Source organism: Microcebus murinus, chromosome 7, assembly GCF_040939455.1.
Source record: "Microcebus murinus isolate Inina chromosome 7, M.murinus_Inina_mat1.0, whole genome shotgun sequence".
Taxonomy (NCBI): domain Eukaryota; kingdom Metazoa; phylum Chordata; class Mammalia; order Primates; family Cheirogaleidae; genus Microcebus; species Microcebus murinus.
In genome coordinates, this window is record NC_134110.1 from 107,633,977 (window position 1) to 107,652,884 (window position 18,908).

Below are 18,908 nucleotides of genomic sequence, written 5' to 3' on the forward strand. Positions count from 1 at the left end.
TCTTCAGTTCTCAGAGGAGATCAAGTGCATATACAAGGCTGTTTCTATGTTCGTTGTGAAGTCACGATGAACATTTATACAAAGAAATTATTTATGAAAGAAGCGAATGTTTCTCATATGCGTTTGTGAGCACAATGTAAACAGTATCAGTTCTCAGTGAAGAACACGCATATAATTCACTTTCTCTCTCCTTTGTTTAAGTCATTGTAAATGTTGGGTTTCTTTAGGATCTGTTTGAGAATACAATGTGCACACTGTGTCGGTTCTCAAAGAAGAACAAACGTATAAGCCAGGCACTTTCGATCTCCTTTGTCTAAGTCTCTGTAACAATTTCTCTGTGGAAGAACTTTGCTAAAGAACTGAATGTTTCTTATATGCGTTTGTCAAAAATTTTGTACATAGCACATCAGTTCTTGGTGAAGAACAAGCGTATAACAAGGCACTTTCTATCGTCTATGTCATTGTTTTCAAAAACGCATATAAGAAACATTCAGTTGTTTCCTAAAACTAACTTCCATTTATAAATGTTGGCAGTAACTTAAAGAAACGAGCTAGATAGTGCCTTGTGTATACGCTTTTTCTGTGATAACTGAAAAACTGTGTACTTTGTTTTCACAAACGCACATAAGAAACATTCAGTTCTTTTCAAAAGATCTATGTATAAATGCTTACAGTAACTTACAAAAAGGAGACCAAAAGCGAATTGCTTATATCCTTGTTCTTCTCTGATAACTGAAGCAATCTGTACGTTTTCACAAGACATATTACAAAAGTACAGTTCTCTCTTAAAGAACTCCGATATATAAATGCCTACAATGACTTAAAGCATATAGAAAGAGCCATACTTAAACGCTTGTTTTTCTCTGAGAATTGAGAGTGCACATAAGAAACATTCAGTTCATTCTTAAAGAACTTAAAAATAAATGCGGTGATTTAGACAGGTGATAAAAAGTGCCTTGCTTGTTCGCTGTAAACTGAAGACCTGTGTTCATTGTTTTCACAAACCATATAAAAACCATTCAGTTCTCTCATGAAGAACTTCCATATATAAATGGAGAGACTTAGACAAAGAAGAGAGATAATGCTTTGCTCATACGCTTGTTCTACTCTGATAACTGAAATAGTGTGTACATTGTTTTCATAAATGCATATAAGCAACATACACTTCTTTCATAAAGAACGCCAACATATAGATGCTTACAATGACTTAGGCCAAGGAGCTAGACAGTCTCTTGCTGGTAAGGTTATTCTCAGCTAAGAACTAAACCTCCATGCACATGATTTCAGAAATGCATATAAGAAACATCGTTCTTTCATAAATAACTTTCCTATATAAATGTTTGCAGTGACTTAAAAGAGAGAAAGTGCCTGACTTGTACGTTTGTTCTTCTCTAGAACAGAAGCAAATTGTATTCACAAACTCGTATAAGAAACATTCAGTTCTTTCATATGACTTCATATAGACGTATTTGCAGTGCCATAGGCAAAGGATAGATTAAGTGCCTTGCTGTTACGCTTGTTCTTCTCTGAAAACTGAAGCACTGTGTACATTGTTTTCTCCAACGGATATAAGAAACAGTCTTTCTTAAAGAACTCCAATATATGAATGTTTACAGTAACTTAATCATAAGAGATAGAAAGTACCTTGTTTATATGTTTGTTCTTCTCTGAGAACTGAAACCCCGTGTACATTGTTTTCACAAACATATATGAAACATATTCAGTATTTTCATAAAGATCTTCCATGTATATGTTTGCAGTGTCTTACACAAAGGAGACAAAAAGTGCATTGTTAATACTCCTATTCTCTGAAGCACTGTGTAGGGAGATTTGAGAAATGCATATAAGAAACTTTCAATTCTTTCATAATAAACTTTTTATTTTTATTTTTTATTTATTTATTTATTTATTTTGAGACAGAGTCTCGCTTTGTTGTCCAGGCTAGAGTGAGTGCCGTGGCGTCAGCCTAGCTCACAGCAACCTCAAACTCCTGGGCTTGAGTGATCCTTCTGCCTCAGCCTCCCGAGTAGCTGGGACTACAGGCATGCGCCACCATGCCCGGCTAATTTTATGTATATATATCAGTTGGCCAATTAATTTCTTTCTATTTATAGTAGAGATGGGGTCTCGCTCTTGCTCAGGCTGGTTTTGAACTCCTGACCTTGAGCAATCCGCCCGCCTCGGCCTCCCAAGAGCTAGGATTACAGGCGTGAGCCACAGTGCCCGGCCCATAATAAACTTTTATACGCTTGTTCTCTTGGAACTGAAGCAGGGTGCACATTGTTTTCACAAAAACATAGAAGAAACATACAGTGCTTTCATAAAGAACTCCCACATATATATGTTTACAATGACTTTGATAAAGAAAATAAAGAGTTCCTTGTTTATATGCTTCTTCCCTGAGCATACAAACACCGTGTACATTGTTTTCACAAACACATATAAACATGCAGTTATTTCATAAGAATTTCCATATATAAATGTTTACAGTGTCTTACAAAAGGAGAAAGTGTTTTGGTTATACGCTAGTTCTCTGAAGCGCTTTGTAGAAAATTTTGAGAAACCCATGTAAGAAACATTCAGTTCTTTCATAAAGAACTTCCACACATAAATGCAGTGAATTAGACTATGGATATAGAATATCTTGCTTATTCGCTTGTTCTTCTCTAAGAATGAAACACTGTGTGTTGTGTTTTCACAAACGGATATAAAAAACATTCAGTTCTTTCGTAAAGAACTTCCTACATAAATGTTTGCAGTTAGACTAAAGAGATAGAATATGCCCTGTTAAAAACTTTTCTTCTCTAATACCTGAAGCACTGTTTATATTTTTTTCACAAACGGATATAAGAAACATTCTGTTCTTTCTTAAAGAACTTCTATATGTGTGTGCCTTAACCTACACACAGGAGATAAAGCCTTGCATAAACGCTTGTTCTTCTATAAGAACAAAACAATGTTTACATTGTTTTCACAAACACATATTAGAAACATTCAATTCTTCTATAAAGAACTTCTTTATGGCTTCACTTCTCAAAGAAAATCAAATAAATTTATATGATCAAGTCTTTGTGTAATTTGCAGTAAATATTGCTGTTGGGAACTTCTGTATGTGAGTGTTTACCTTTTCTAATGTATAATTCTTAGGAAACTAAACACTTTTCAGAGAAATGCCAGTGTATAGTCACTGTATTTCTAAGACAGTGTTGGATAAAAAGGTTGTAGACAGTTTTAAGGTTAACGTTATAATTAAGGTTTAGGGTTTAGGGTTAGGGTCAGGGCGATTGCTATGTATTATTTACCTTTTATAGTCAGTTCACTTGGGAGAGTTCTTAGGAAATCAACAAGCTTCATTCTTGTAACATACCCAGAAAATTTCGCTCATGGGATGGGCACAAGACCAAGGCTGAGACTGTCTTACTATCTAGTCCTTCTGGACCCAGTGATTGGTCCAGACTGAGCGTGAGCCCTGAGTGGGGGCAGAGTCTTTCCCCAGGATTCTTTTAACTGCAATCAATAGAGGAAGGGGATTTTTTCAACTCATTGGTTTTGAGCTGTGAAAACGTGATAGAATTTCTGGCATCTGTTTTTCCCCCCTGCTATGGTGCAAAATCCTTTCTATGGGAGAGTGTGAAGCCACGCAATTAATAAAAATGAGAGATAGGTGGAGAAAGAGAGAGAGAGCAACAGAGAACAAGAGTAGAAAAGAAGAGACTACAAGAGAGGCAAGGAGAGGGGAATAGAGAAGAAGAGAGTAGAGTAGAGGAGTATTTGGTGGCATCCAGATTCTGGTTTCAATATTCAAGATCCTGGAAACTGCATGAGTTATTATAGCTCCTTGATTCTGTAACAAAGCCAAATATCCTTCCAGTAAATTCTTTTTTTAATGCTTAATTTAGTGTAAGTTTTTATTGCTTAGTTTAGTATGTTTTTATGCTTAATTTAGTATAAGTATAATCTAGCACTTGTGACCAAAGTGTTCTAATATACTCTCTCTTTTTCTTTTGCTCTGGATCTGTGTAATATTATAAACAATCAATGTATTCATTAATATCAAGAATCCCTGTTTGTTTGTTTTTTTTACATTACCATGCTCTAACAAGTATAATTAAATTTTTTCTTTATGTATGCGTTGGAAATACCCAGCAAAAAAGAGTAAATCTCCAAGAGGTGGCTTTGACTTCAGGCTTACATACTATCTTCACATGCAACAAAGAAAGAATGGGTGCTGTAGGGGGTCACTAGTGGAGAGAGAACCAGGAAAAGCAAGGTGAGAGAGGATAACATTTGTTGTCCAGACTTAAGTGGTGCATTGTCCATTGATAAGAATCTCTCATGATTTAGTCATCCTTCTCTTCCTGGTACGAGAGGGCGACACCTTTACAAATGGAGGTAAGTTTCCTTTATAGACGTGAATTTCCCTTACAAAAAGGTAAATTCTATCCTGTTTTGAGAGCTTCTCTTGTGTCTGTAGTTTCTTAAAATAATCAGCTCAAAATAATCCTTACGCTGGGTTGGGTATGGTGGATCATGCTTGAAATCTCAACACTTTGGGAGGTCCAGACAGTAAGCTCCCTTGCGGCCAGGAGTTCAAGACTAGCCTGGGCAATATAGCAAGAACCTGCCCGTACAATAAAAAAATTAGTTGGGTGTGGTGGTACATGCCTGTAGTCCCAGCTACTTGGAAGGTTGAGGATCACTCCAGCCTGGGAACTCAAGGTGGCAGTAGGTTGAGATCATGACACTGTACTCAGCCTTGGTGACTGTACAATACCCTGTCTCAAAAAAGAGAGGTATATTTTCGGGTGGTCTATTGTGGTCTTCTACAGTCATATTTCGGGGTGGCATATTCTGGTCTCCTACGTTGTCTTGGAAAGGAACTGTACCATTATGGAATCTACCAGGAACGGGTGAAGCTCCTGTGCTTGCCTGCAGCAATGGCTTGTCAAGTTTGTAGAGTTTAGCAGTTTTAAAAGAAGTGCCGTGCTCATTGTTCTTGCAATGTGCTGTACCCTAATGACATATGAAGTTGGACGTCCTTTTGCATGACCCTTGACCATACGTGTGTCTTCGTAAAGGTGTCCGTGCAGTTCTCTGCTGTTTTTTAATTGGTTTATTTGTCTTCTTTTTGGCTTTTAAATGTTCTTAGTGTGTGTCCACAAACCCTCAGGAGACGGGCAAGCAGGGCGCTGTGTGGAAGTGGCGGTGTCCACGCAATCACGGGAACGGGCAGGCATTGCGCTCTGAGGAAATGGCTGTGTCCACGCTCCTGCAGGACACGGGCAGGCAGGGTGCTCTGTGGAACTGGCTGTGTCCACCACCCAGGGAGACGGACAGGCAGGGCGCTGTGTCGAACTGGCTGTGTCCACACACCCACGGGAGACGGGCAGGCAGGGCGCTGTGTCGAACTGGCTGTGTCCACTGACCCACGGGACACGAGCAGGCATGGCGCTGTGTTGAACTGGCTGTGTCCACACACCCACGGGAGACGGGCAGGAAAGGCGCTGTGTCAAATGGCTGTGTCCACTAACCCATGGGAGACGGGCAGGCATGGCACTGTGTTGAACTAGCTCTGCTCACACACCCACAGGGCACTGTGTTGAACTGGCTGTGTCCACATACCCACGGGAGATAGGCAGGCACGGCGCTGTGTTGAACTGGGCGTGTCCTCACACTGAAGGAAGACGGGCAGGTAGGGCGCTGTGTGGAAATGGCTGTGTCCACTCACCCACAGGAGACAGGTGACAGGGCGTTGTGTGGAACTGGCTGTGTCCAGTCACCCTCGGGAGACAGGCAGGCATGGCGCTGTGTGGAACTGGCTGTGTCCACTCACCCATGGGAGACGGGCAGGTTGGGCGCTATGTGGAACTGGCTGTGTCCAGACACCCACGGGAGATGGGCACGCACGGTGCTGTGTGGAACTGGCTGTGTCCACTCACCCATGGGGGACGAGCAGGCAGGACGCTGTGTTGAACTGGCTGTGTCCACTCACCCACAAGAGACGGGCAGGCAGGGCGCTGTGTGGAACAGGCTGTGTCCACACACCCACGGGAGATGGGCAGGCAGGGCGCTGTGTGGAACTGGCTGTGTCCACACACCCACGGGAGATGGGCAGGCAGGGTACTGTGTGGAAAGGGCTGTGTCCACTCACCCACGGGAGACGGGCAGGCAGGGCGCTGTGTGGAACTGGGTGTGCCCACACAATCACGGGAGACGCGCAGGCTGGGTTCTGTGTTGAACTGGCTATGTCCACACACCCACGGGAGATGGGCCGGCAGGGCGCACTGTGGAACTGGCTGTGTCCACTCACACACGGGAGAGGGGCAGGCAAGGCGCTGTGGGGAACTGGCTGTGTCCACTCACCCACGGGAGAAGGGCAGGCAGGGCGCTGTGTGGAACTGGCTGTGTCCACTCACCCACGGGAGACGGGCAGGCAGGGCACTGTGTGGAACTGGCTGTGTCCACTCACCAACTGGAGATGGGCAGGCATGGCGCTGTGTTGAACTGGCTGTGTCCACTCACTCACCGGAGACTGTCAGGTAGGGCGCTGTGTGGATCTGGCTGTGTCCACACACCCACGAGAGACGGGCAGGCAGAGCACTTATAGAACTGGCTGTGTCCACTCAGCCATGGAGGAAGAGCAGGCAGGCAGCTGTGTGGATCTGGCTATGTCCACTCACCCACGGGAGACGGGCAGGCTGGGCGCTGTGTGGAAATGGGTGTGTCCTGACACTCAAGGGAGATGGGCATGCAGGGCAAGGTGTGGAACTGGCTGTGTCCACTCACCCACGGCAGATGGGCAGGCAGGGCCCTGTGTGGATCTGGCTCTGTCCACACACCCAGGGAGACGGGCAGGCAGGGCCCAGTGTGGATCTAGCTGTGTCCACTCACCCACAAAAGACGGGCAGGCAGGGCGCTCTGTGGAACTGGCTGGGTCCAATCACCCACGGGAGACGGGCAGGCATTGCGCTGTGTGGAATTGGCTGTGTCCACTCACCCACGGGTGACGGGCAGGTAGGGCGCTGTGTGGAATTGGCTGTGTCCACACACCCACATGAGACGGGCAGCTAGGGCGCTGTGTGGAACTGGCTGTGTCTACTCACCCATGGGAGTCGGGCAGGTAGGGCGCTGTGTGGATAGGGCTGTGTCCACTCACCATAGGGAGACAGCCACGCAGGGAGCTATGTGGAACTGGCTCTGTCCACTCAGCCACGGGAGCCAGGCAGGCAGGGCGCTGTGTGGATCTGGCTGTGTCCACTCACCATGGAAGCCGGGCAGGCAGGGCGCTGTGTGGATCTGGCTGTGTTCACTGAACTTCGGGAGATGAGCAGGCAGGGCGCTGTGTGGAACTGGAGGTATCCATACACCCACGGGGGACGGGCAGGCAGTGCCCAGTGTGGATATGGCTGTGTCCACTCACCCACGGGAGACGGGTGGCAGGGCCCGGTGTGGAACTGGCTGTGTACACTAACCCACAGGAGATGGGCAGATAGGGTGCCGTGTGGAACTGGCTGTGTCCAGACACCCAAGCAAAACGGGCAGGCAGGGCGCTGTGTGCAACTGGCTGTGTCCACTCACCCATGCGAGACTGGCAGGCTGGGCGCTGTGTAGAACTGGCTGTGTCCACACACCCACGTGAGACGGGCAGGCAGGGCATTGTGTGGAACTGGCTGTGTCCACTCACCCAAGGGAGACGGGCAAGTAGGGCGCTGGCGGGATCTGACTGTGTCCACTAACCCACGGGAGATGAGCAGGCAGGGTGCTGTGTGGATCTGGCTGTGTACACTCACCTACAGGAGACGGGCAGGCAGGGTCGTGTGCCAATCTGGCTGTGTCCACTCACCCGCGGGAGACCGGCAAGTAGGGCACTGTGTGGGTCTGTCTGTGTCCAAACACCCATGGGAGACAAGCACTCTGGGTGATGTGTTGAACTGGCTGTGTCCCCTCACCCATGGGAGATGGGCAGGTAGAGCGCTGTGTGGAACTGGGGGTGTCCACTCACCCACGGGAGACGGGCAGGGAGGAAGCGGTGTGGAACTGGCTTAGTCCACTCACCCACAGGAGACGGGCAGGCAGGGTGCTGTGTGGATTTGGCTGTGTCCACTCACCCACGGGAGAGCGGCAGGAAGGGCCCTGTGTGGATCTGGCTGTGTCCACTCACCCAAGGGAGACGGACAGGCAGGGCGCGGTGTGGAACTGGCTGTGTCCACTCACCCACGGGAGACGGGCAGGCAGTGCGCTGTGTGGAACTGGCTATATCCACTCAACCAGAGGAGACGGGCAGGAAGGGCGCTGTGTGGAACTGGCTGTGTCCACTCACCCATGGGAGATGGGCAGGTAGGGTGCTGTATGGATCTGGCTGTGTCCACACACCCATGGGAGACTGGCAGCTGGTCGCTGTGTTGAACTAGCTGTGTCCCCTCACCCATTGGAGATGGGCAGGCAGGGCGCTGTGTGGAACTGGCTGTGCCCACACACCCATGGGAGACCGGCAGGCTGAGCGCTGTGTCGAATTGGCTGTGTTCACTCAGCCATGGGTGATGGGCAGGCAGGGCGCTGTGTTGAATGGCTGTGTCCACTCACCCACGGGAGATGCGCAGGTAGGGTGGGGTGTGGAACTGGCTGTGTCCAAACACTCACGGTATAGTGGCCGGCAGGGCGCTGTGTGGAACTGGCTGTGTCCCCTCACCCATGGGAGACGGGCAGGCAGGGCGCTGTGTGGAACTGGCTGTGTCCACTCACCCACGGGAGATGGGCAAGCAGGGCGCTGTGTGGAACTGGCTGTGTCCACACATCCACGGGAGAGCGGCAGGAAGGGTGCTGTGTGGAACTGGCTGTGTCCACTCAGCCACGGGTGCTGGGCAGGCAGGACCCGGTGTGGATCTGGGTGTGTCCACTTCCCCATGGGAGACGGGCTGGCAGGGCGATGTGTAGAACTGGCTGTCTCCCCTCACCCATGGGAGATGGGCAGGCAGCGCACTGTTTGGAACTTTCTGTGTCCACTCACCCACGGGAGACGGGCAGGCACTACGCTGTGTGGAACTGGCTGTGTCCACTCAACCATGGGAGACGGGCAGACAGGGCGCTGTGTGGAACTGGCTGTGACCACACACCCATGGGAGACCGTCAGGCTGAGCGCTGTGTTGAATTGGCTGTGCACACTCACCCATGGGAGATGCGCAGGTAGGGCGCGGTGTGGAACTGGCTGTGTACAAACACTCATGGTATAGTGGCAGGCAGGGTGCTGTGTGGAACTGGTTGTGTCTAGACACTCATGTGAGATGGGCAAGCAGGACGCTGTGTGGAACTGGCTGTGTCCACTCACCCACTGGACACGGGAAGGGAGAGCTCTGTGTGGAACTGGCTGTATCCCCTCATCCTTGGGAGACGGGCAGGCAGGGCGCTGTGTGGAACTGGCTGTGTCCAATCACCCACGGGAGACGGGCGGATACGGTGCCATGTTGAACTGGCTGTGACCACGAAACCATGAAGGACCGGCAGGCAGGGCGCTGTGTGGAACTGGCTGTGTCCACTCACCCATGGGAGCTGGGCAGGCAGGGCGCTGTGTGGATCTGGCTGAGTCCACACCCCCATGGGAGACTGGCAGGCTGGGCGCTGTGTTAAACTGGCTGTGTCCACTCAGAGACAGGAGACGGGCAGGTAGGGCGCTGTGTAGATCTGGCTGTGTCCACTCATTCACGGGAGATGGGCAGGCAGGGCCCTCTGTGGATCTGGCTGTGACCACTCACCCACGGGACACGGGTAGGCAGGGTGCTGTGCGGATCTGGCTGTGTACACTCACCCACGGGAGATGGGCAGGTAGGGTGCGGTGTGGAACTGGCTGTGTCCACACACTCACAGGGCACGGGCAGGCAAGCCACTGTGTGGAAGTGGCTGTGTCCCCTCACCCATGGGAGACGGGTAGGCAGGGCGCTGTGTGGAACTGGCTGTGTCCACTCATCCACAGGAGACAGGCAGGTTGGGTGCTGTGTGGATCTGGCTATGTCCACATACCAATGGGAAATGGGCAAGCAGGGCACGGTGTGGAACTAGCTGTATCCACTCACCCACGGGGACGGGCAGGCACAGCGCTGTGTGGAACTGGCTGTGTCCACACACCCAGGGGAGATGGGCAGGCAGGGCGCTGTGTAGAACTGGCTGTGTCCACCCACCCACGGGAGACGGGCAGCTAGGGCGAGGTGTGGAACGGGCTGTGTCCACTCACCCAAGGGGGACGGGCTGGCAGGGCACTGTGTTGAACTGGCTGTGTCCAAACACCCACGGGAGACTGGCAGGCAGGGTGCTGTGTGGATCTGGCTGTGTCCACACACCCACGGGAGACCGGCAGGCACGGCTGTGTTTAAGTGGCCGTGTCCTCAAACCCACGGGAGACAGGCAGACACTGTGCTGTGTGGAACTGGCTGTGTCCACTCACCCACGGGAGATGGGCAGGCAGGCCTTGTGTGGAAGTGGCTGTGTCCACACACCCGCGGGAGACGGGCAGGCACAGCGCTGTGTGGGTTAGGGTTAGGGTTAGGGTTTTGAGCCATGGTTACGCATAGCCTTCTATATGGAGATCCTTAGAAAGAAACTTATGGTTGTTTTACGAATGTGAAGGCAAACTATAAACACTTGTTCAGTTGTCTCTGAGACACAAGTTTATAATCAATGCACATTGTGACTTCTTTGTGTAACTGTAAATGTGTCTTTATAATATCTGTATGATATAACTCATTGAAACTTAGCGTTGTTTTCTAAGAACTGTACACACTGCTTCCATTCTCAGAAACTGCAAGTGTGTAAGGAATGCACATTGTGGCATCTTTGTGTAAGTCAATGTGAATATTTTCCTTGGGACGTTATTCATGTAATAACTTATTGTACCTTAGCTGTATTTTCTACAAAACTCTACAAAATGCTTCATTCCTCAGAGAAAAGCAACTTCATTATCAATGCGATTTGGCTTTTGGAACTTCTTTATGAAGTTATAGACTGTTATTTCTGTTGGATTCACAGGAAACTAGAAACTTATCTTTCAGAGGATGCAAGCGTATATTCAATGCACTTCTACGATAGTTTTAGGTTTAGGGTTTGGGTTTCACACTAGGGTTAGGATTAGACTCAGGATTTAGTGATTGGTTTAGGGTTGGGGTGAAGGTCAGAGATAGAAAGAGGGGTACAATTTTGAGCTAGGGTTAGGGTTAGGGTTAGGAAGGCTGGGCTAATTAACATTAGGGTTAGGGTTAGGGTTAGGGTGAAGGGCAGAAATAGGGAGAGGTTTAGGGTTTCAGCTAGGGTAAGGGTTGGGGTTAAGTGCTGGGCTAGGGTTAGTATTAGGGTTAGGTTTAAGGGATGGGTTAGGGTTAGGGTTAGGGTTAGGGATTAGGGTTAGGGTTAGGGTTAGACGTTAGGGTTAAGGTTAGGCTTAGGGTCAGGGTCAGGGTTAGTGTTAGGGTCAGGGTCAGGGTCAACTTCAGAGCCAGGGTCAGGCTTAAGGTAAGGGTCAGGGTCAAGGTTAGGTTTAGAGTAGGATTAGAGTTAGGGTTAAGTTCGGGTTACGTATAGGGTTATGGTTAGGGTTAGGGTCAGGGTCAGGGTCAGGGTCAGGATTAGGGTCAAGGTCAGGGTTAGTGTTAGTGTTTACGCTTAGGGTTAGGGTTAGGGTTAGGATGTGGGTTAGGGTGAAGGTTAGGGTGAGGGTTAGGGTTATGGTTAGGGTGAGGGTTAGGGTGTGGGTTAGGGTTATGGTGAAGATTTCGATTAGCATCTGGGTCAAGGTCAGGTTAAGGGTTATGGTTAGGGTCAGGGTCAGGGTCATGATTAGTGTTAGGGTCAGGGTCAGGGTCAAGGTCAGGGCCAGGGTCAGGGTTTCGGTAAGAGTCAGGGTCAGGGTCAGGGATAGAGTTAAAATAGGATTAGAGTTAGGGTTAGGGTTACGGTTAGGGTAGGGATGCGGTTAGGGTATGGTTAAGGTTAGGATTAGGCTTAAATGCTATGCTAGGGTTAGGGTTAGAGGTGTTAGCCAGCGTTAGGTTTAAGGTCCCATATCGATATCCTTAGAACGAACATTATGTTTGATGTATGAATATGCCCGGAAACTGCGAACACTGGTTCAGTAGTGAGGGAAACACAAGTTTCTTATCAATACACACTGCCGCTCTATATGGAACCTTAAATACGTATCTTTTGAGTATTTCTATGATGTAACTCATTGAATCTTACGGTTGTTTTCCAAGAACTCTACGCACTGACTCTGTTTTTTTGAGAAAAGCAAGTGTGTAAGTAATGTACATTGAGGCTTCTTTTGTAAGTCACTGTAAATATTTACTTTTGGAAGTTATATATGTCATTTCTCATTGTACCTTATTCGTGTTTTTCTATGAAACTCTATGCACAGCTTCACTACTCAATGCAATTTCTCTCTTCATTGTGAACTCACTCTAAATGATTGCATTCGGAAATTCTTTAGGAAAGTTTATGCTGTTACTCTGTTCGATTCACAGGCAACTATAAACACAGCATTCAGAGGAAGCAAACATGTATTCAATGTACTGCTAGGATAGTGTCAGCTTCAGAGTTTGGGTTTCCCACTAGGGTTATGGTTAGAATCAGGGTTTCCTGGTAGTGCCAGGGGAACGGTTAGGGTTAGGGTTAGGTTTCAGGTTCGGGTAAAGGTTAAGGGCAGAGCTAAGATTAGGGATATTGTTTTGAGCCATGGTTACGCATAGGGTTCTATGTGGAGATCCTTAGAAAGAACCTTATGGTTGTTTTACGAATGTGAAGGCAAACTATAAACACTTGTTCAGTTGTCTGGGAGACACAAGTTTATAATCAATGCACATTGTGACTTCTTTGTGTAACTGTAAATATGTGTCTTTATAATATCTGTATGATATAACACATTGAAACTTAGCGTTGTTTTCTAAGAACTGTACACACTGCCTCAGTTCTCAGAAACTGCAAGTGTGTAAGGAATGCACATTGTGGCTTCTTTGTGTAAGTCGATGTGAATATTTTCCTTGGGACGTTATTTGTGTAATAACTTATTGTACCTTAGGTGTGTTTTCTACGAAACTCTACAAAATGCTTCATTCCTCAGAGAAAAGCAACTGCATTATCAATGCAATTTCTCATTTCTTTGTGTAAGTCACTTTAATATTTGCCTTTAGGGTCGGGGTTAGGGTTAGGGTTGGGGTTAGGGTTAGGGTAGGGTCCGGGTTAGGGTCAGGGTTAGGGTTGGAGTTAGGGAGGTGGTTATGGTTAGTGTTAGGGTTAGGGTTGGGGTTAGTGTTGGGGTTGGGGTTAGGGTTAGGGTTAGGGTCAGGGTCACGGTTAGGGTCAGGGTTAGAGTTAGGGGTTTTGTTTAGGGTCAGGGTTAGGGGTTAGGGTAAGGTTAGGGTTAGGGTTAAGGTCAGGGTCAGTGTTAGGGTTACGGTTAGGGTTAGGTTTAGGGTTGCGGTCAGGGTTAGGGTTGGGGTTAGAGTGAGAGTTAGAGTTGGGCTTGTGGTTAGGCTTGGGGTTAGGGTTAGGGTTAGGGTTAGGGTTAGGGTTAAGGTCAGGGTCAGTGTTAGGGTTACGGTTAGTGTTAGGGTTAAGGTTAGGGTTAGGATTAGGGTTAGGGGCAGGGTCAGGTTCAGTGTTAGGGTGAGGGTTTGGGTCGAGGTTAGGTTTAGGTTTGGGGTTTGGATTATTGTTGGGGTTAGGGTGAGAATTAGGGTTTGTGTTGGGGCTAGGGTTGGGGTTGGGGTTAGGTTTAGAGTTGGGGTTAGGTTTAGTGTTAGGTTTAAGATTAAGTGTTAGGGTTAGGGTTATATATAGGGTTAGGGTTAGGGTTAGGGTCGGGGTTATGGTTAGGGTTGGGGTTAGGGTCAGGATAGGGTTGGAGTTGGCATTAGGGTTGGAGTTGGGGTTAGGTTTAGGGATGAGGTTAGGATTAGGGTTACCGTTGGAGTTAGGGAGGGGGTTAGGTTTAGGGTTAGTGTTAGGGTTAGGGTTGGGGTTAGGGTTAGGGTTAAGGTCAGGGTTGGCAGTAGTGATAAGGTTAAGGTTGGGGTTAGGGTTAGCGTTAGGTTTAAGGGTTGGGGTTAGCGTTAAGGTTAAGGTTAAGGGTTAGGGTTAGTCTTAGGTTTAGGGTAGTGTTTGGGTTGGGGTTAGGGTTAGGGTTCACGGGCAGTGTCAGGGTCATGGTTACCGTCAGGGTCAGGGTCAGAGTCAGGGTCAGGGTCATGGTTAGCGTTAGTGTCTCTGTCAGGGTCAAGGTCAAATCCAGGGTCAGGGTTAGGGTAAGGGTAGTTTTAGGGTCAGTGTTCGGGTTAGAGTAAGGTTTGAGTTAGGGTTAGGGTTAGCGTTAGGATAGGGTTACGTTTAGTGTTATTGTTAAGGTTAGGGTAAGGGTTAAATGCAGAGCTAGGGTTAAGGTTAGAGTTAGGATTCGGGTGAGGTTTAGGGTCAGGGTCAAGGTCAGGGTCAGCGTCAAGGTCAGGTCAGGATCATGGTTAGCGTTAGGGTCTAAGACTCAAGGTCAAAGCCAGGGTCAGGGTCAGTGTTCTGGTTAGAGTAAGTTTAGGGTAAGGGTACGTTTACGGTTGGCGTTAGGGATGGAGTTAGGGTTCGGGTTAGGTTTAGGGTTGGGGTTAGTGTTAGGGTTAGGTTTGGCGTTAGGGATAGGGTTAGGGTTAGGGTGATGGTTAGGGTTAGAGTTAGGGTTAGGGTTAGGGTTAGGGTTGGGGTTATGGGCTGGCCTAGGGTTAGTATCAGGGTTAGGTTTAAGAAATGGGTTAGGGTTAGGTTGAGGGTTAGGGTTAGGGTTAGGGTGAGGGTGAGGGTTATGTTTAGGGTTAGGGTCAGGTTTAGGGTTAGGGTAAGGTTAGGGTTATGGTTAGGGTCAAGGGTAGTGTTTTGGTTAGGGTGAGGATTAGGGTTATTGTCAGGGTTAGGGTTAGTGTGAGGGTGATGGTTAGGGTGAGGGTGAGGGTCAGGGTTAGGGTTAGCGTCAGGGTCAGTGTTAGGGTCAGGGTCAGGGTCAGGGTTTGGGTTAGGGCCAGGGTCAGGGTCCTGTAGGGAGCACTGTGAAACTGGCTGTGTCCACTCACCCCTTGGTGTCGTGCAGGCAGGGCGCTGTGTGGAACTGGTTGTGTCCACTCACCCAGGGGAGATGGGCAGGCAGGGTGTTGTTTGGAACTGGCTGTGTCAACTCACCCACGGGAGTCGGTCAGGCATGGCGCTGTTGGTACTGGCTGTGTCCACCCCTTCACGGTAGTCGGGCAGGGTTAGGGTTAGGGTTAGGTTTAGGATTAGGGTTAGGGTGAGAGTTAGGGTTAGGGTGAGGGTGAGGGTGCGGGTTAGTGTTAGGGCTAGGTTTAGGGCTAGGGGTTATGGTAGGGTTAGGGTTAGGGTTAGGGTTAGGGTTAAGGGTTATGGTTTGGGTTAGGATGAGGGTTAGGCTTAGGGAGACGGTTAGGGTTAAGGTGACGGTGAGGGTTAGGGTGAGGTTCAGGGTCAGTGTTAGGGTTAGGGTCAGCGTTAGGGTTAGGGTCAGGGCTGATGAGGGTCAGGGTTAGGGTCAGGGTCTAGGTCAAGGTCAGATCAGTGTTAGGGTTAGGGTCAGTGTTTGGGTTAGATTTAGGGTCAGGGTTAGATTCGTGGTCAGGGTTAGGTTCAGGGTTAGTGTCAGGGTTAGAGTTAGGGTTTAGGTTTAGGGTCAGCATTAGGGGTTAGTGTAGGGTTAAGGTTACAGTTCGGGTTAAGGTCAGGGTCAGGGTTAGGGTTATGGTCAGGGTCAGGGTCAGGGTCAGGGTTTTGGTTAGGGTTGGGGTTAGGGTTAGGGTTGGTGTTAGGGTCAGGGTTATGGTTGGGGTTGGGGTTGGGGTTAGGGTTGGGGTTAGGGTTAGGGTTGGGGTTAAGGTTAGGGTTAGGATTAAGGTTGGGGTTAGGGAGGATGTTAGGGTTAGAGTTAGGTTTAGGGTTGAGGTTAGGGCTAGTGTTGGGGTTAGGGTTAGGGTCGGGGTTCGGGTTAGGGTTAGCGTTAGGCTTGGTGTTAGGGTTAGGGTTAGGGTTAGAGTGCGGTTAGTATTAGTGTTGGGTTGGGGTGAGAGTTACGGGTGGGGTTGGGGTTAGGGTTAGGGTTAGGTTCAGAGATAGGTTCAGGGTCAGGGTCAGGGTTAGGGTTAAGGTCGGGGTTAGGGTTAGGGTTGGTGTTAGGGTTAGGGTTAGGGTTGGTGTTAGGGTTAGGATTGGGGTTCGGGTTAGGCAGGTGGTTAGGGTTACTTTTAGAATTAGGGTTGGGGTTAGCGTTATGGTTAGGGTTAGGTTTAGGGTTAGGGTTAGTGTTCGAGTTAGGGTTAGGGTTCGTGTTAAGGGTTGGGGTTAGGGTTAGGGTTAGGGTTAAGGTTAAGTGTTAGGGTTAGGGTTAGAATTAGGGTTAGGTTTAGGGTTAGGTTTAGGGTCCGGGTTAGGGTTAGGGTATGTTTAGGCTTACGGTTGGGGTTAAGGTCAGGATAGGGATGGAGTTGGCGTTATGGTTGGGGTTGGGGTTAGGGTTACGTTTAGAGGTTAGGGTAAGGTTAGGGTTAGGGTTAGGGTTAAGGTCAGGGTTAGGGTTAGGGTTACGGTTAGGGTTAGGGTTAGGTTTGCGGTTAGTATTAGGGTTGGGGTTAGGGTGATAGTTATGGTTGGGGTTGGGGTTAGGGTTGGGGTCGCATTTAGGGTTAGGGTTAGGGTTAGGGTTAGGTTTGCCGTTAGGTTTAGGGTTGGGATTAGGATGAGAGTTAGGGTTGGGGTTGGGGTTAGGGTTGAGTTTGCGTTTAGGGTTAGGGTTGAGTTTGCGTTTAGGGTTAGGGTTAGGTTCAGGGACAGGGTCAGGGTGAGGGTCAGGGTTAGGGTTAGGGTCAGGGTTAGGGTTATGGTTTGCGTTAGGGTTATTGTTAGTGTAGGTGTTAGGGTTAGGATTAGGGTTTGGGTTAGGGAGGGGGTAGGGTTACTTGTAGAGTTAGAGTTGGGTTTTGCGTTATGGTTAGGGTTAGGGTTAGGCTTGGGCATAGGGTTAGGGGTAGGTTTGTGGTTAGGGTTAGGTTTAGGGTTAGGGTTAGGGTTGGGGTTAGGGTTAGGGTTCGTGTTAAGGGTTGGGGTTAGGGTTAGGGTTAGGCTTAAGGTTAAGTGTTAGGGTTATGGTGAGAATTAGGGTTAGCGTTAGGGTTAGGGTCGTGGTTAGGGTTAGGGTTGGGTTTAGGGTTAGAGTTGGGGTTAGCGTTAGGATAGGGATGGAGTTGGCGTTACTGTTGGGGTTGGGCTTAGGTTTAGGGATGAGGTTAGGTTTAGGGTTACGGTTGGATTTAGGGTTAGGGTTAGGGTTAGGGTTAGAATTAGGGTTAGGGTTAGGGTCGTGGTTAGGGTTAGGGTTGGGTTTAAGGTTAGGGTTGGGGTTAGGGTTAGGGTTAGGTTGCGTTAGGGATAGGGTTACGGTTAGGGTGATGGTTAGGATTAGAGTTAGGGTTAGGGTTAGGGTTAATGTTGGGGTTATGGGTGGCCTAGGGTTAGTATCAGGGTTAGGTTTAAGAAATGGGTTAAGATTAGGGTGAGGGTTAGAGTTAGGGTTAGGGCTAGTATGAGGGTGAGGGTTATGTTTTGGGTTAGGGTCAGGGTTAGGGGTTAGGGTAAGCTTAGGGTTAAGGGTCGGGTTTGATTTAGGGTGAGGATGAGGGTTATTGTGAGGGTTAGGGTTGGTGTGAGGGTGAAGGTTAGGGTGAGGGTGAGGGTCAGGGTTAGGGTTAGTGTCAGGGTCAGTGTTAGGGTCAGGGTCAGGGTCAGGGTTTCGGTTAGGGCCAGGGTCAGGGTCCTGTATGGCGCACTGTGGAACTGGCTGTGTCCACTCACCCCTAGGAGTCGGGCAGTCAGGGCGCTGTGTGGAACTGGTTGTGTCCACTCACCCTGGGGAGATGGGCAGGCAGGGTGCTGTTTGGAACTGGCTGTGTCAACTCACCCATGGGAGATGGGCAGGCAGGGCGCTGTTGAAACTGGCTGTGTCCACACACTCACGGTAGACGGGCAGGGTTAGGGTTAGGGTTAGGTTTAGGATTAGGGTTAGGGTGAGGGTTAGAGTTAGGGTGAGGGTGAGGGTGAGGGTGAGGGTTAGTGTTAGGGTTAGGTTTTGGGCTAGGTGTTAGGGTAGGGTTAGGGTTAGGGTTAGGGTTAGGTTTAAGGGTTATGGTTAGGGTTAGGGTGAGGGTGAGGCTTAGGGAGACGGTTAGGGTTAGGGTGACGGTGAGGGTTTGGGTGAGGTTCAGGGTCAGTGTTAGGGTTAGGGTCAGCGTCATGGTTAGAGTCAGGGCTGGTGAGGGTCAGGGTTTGGGTCAGGGTCTAGGTCAAGGTCAGATCAGGGTTAGGTTTAGGGTCAGTGTTAGGGTTAGATTTAGGGTCAGGGTTAGGGTCGTTGTCAGTGTTAGGTTCAGGGTTAGTGTCAGGGTTAGAGTTAGGGTTTAGGTTTAGGGTCAGCATTAGGGGTTAGTGTAGGGTTAAGGTTACAGTTCGGATTAAGGTCAGGGTCAGGGTTAGGGTTATGGTCAGGGTCAGGGTCAGGGTCAGGGTTTTGGTTAGGGTTGGGGTTAGGGTTAGGGTTGGTGTTAGGGTCAGGGTTATGGTTGGGGTTGGGGTTGGGGTTAGGGTTGGGGTTAGGGTTAGGGTTGGGGTTAAGGTTAGGGTTAGGGTTAAGGTTGGGGTTAGGGAGGATGTTAGGGTTAGAGTTAGGTTTAGGGTTGAGGTTAGGGCTAGTGTTGGGGTTAGGGTTAGGGTCGGTGTTCGGGTTAGGGTTAGCGTTAGGCTTGGTGTTAGGGTTAGGGTTAGGGTTAGGGTTAGAGTGCGGTTAATATTAGTGTTGGGTTAGGGTGAGAGTTACGGGTGGGGTTGGGGTTAGG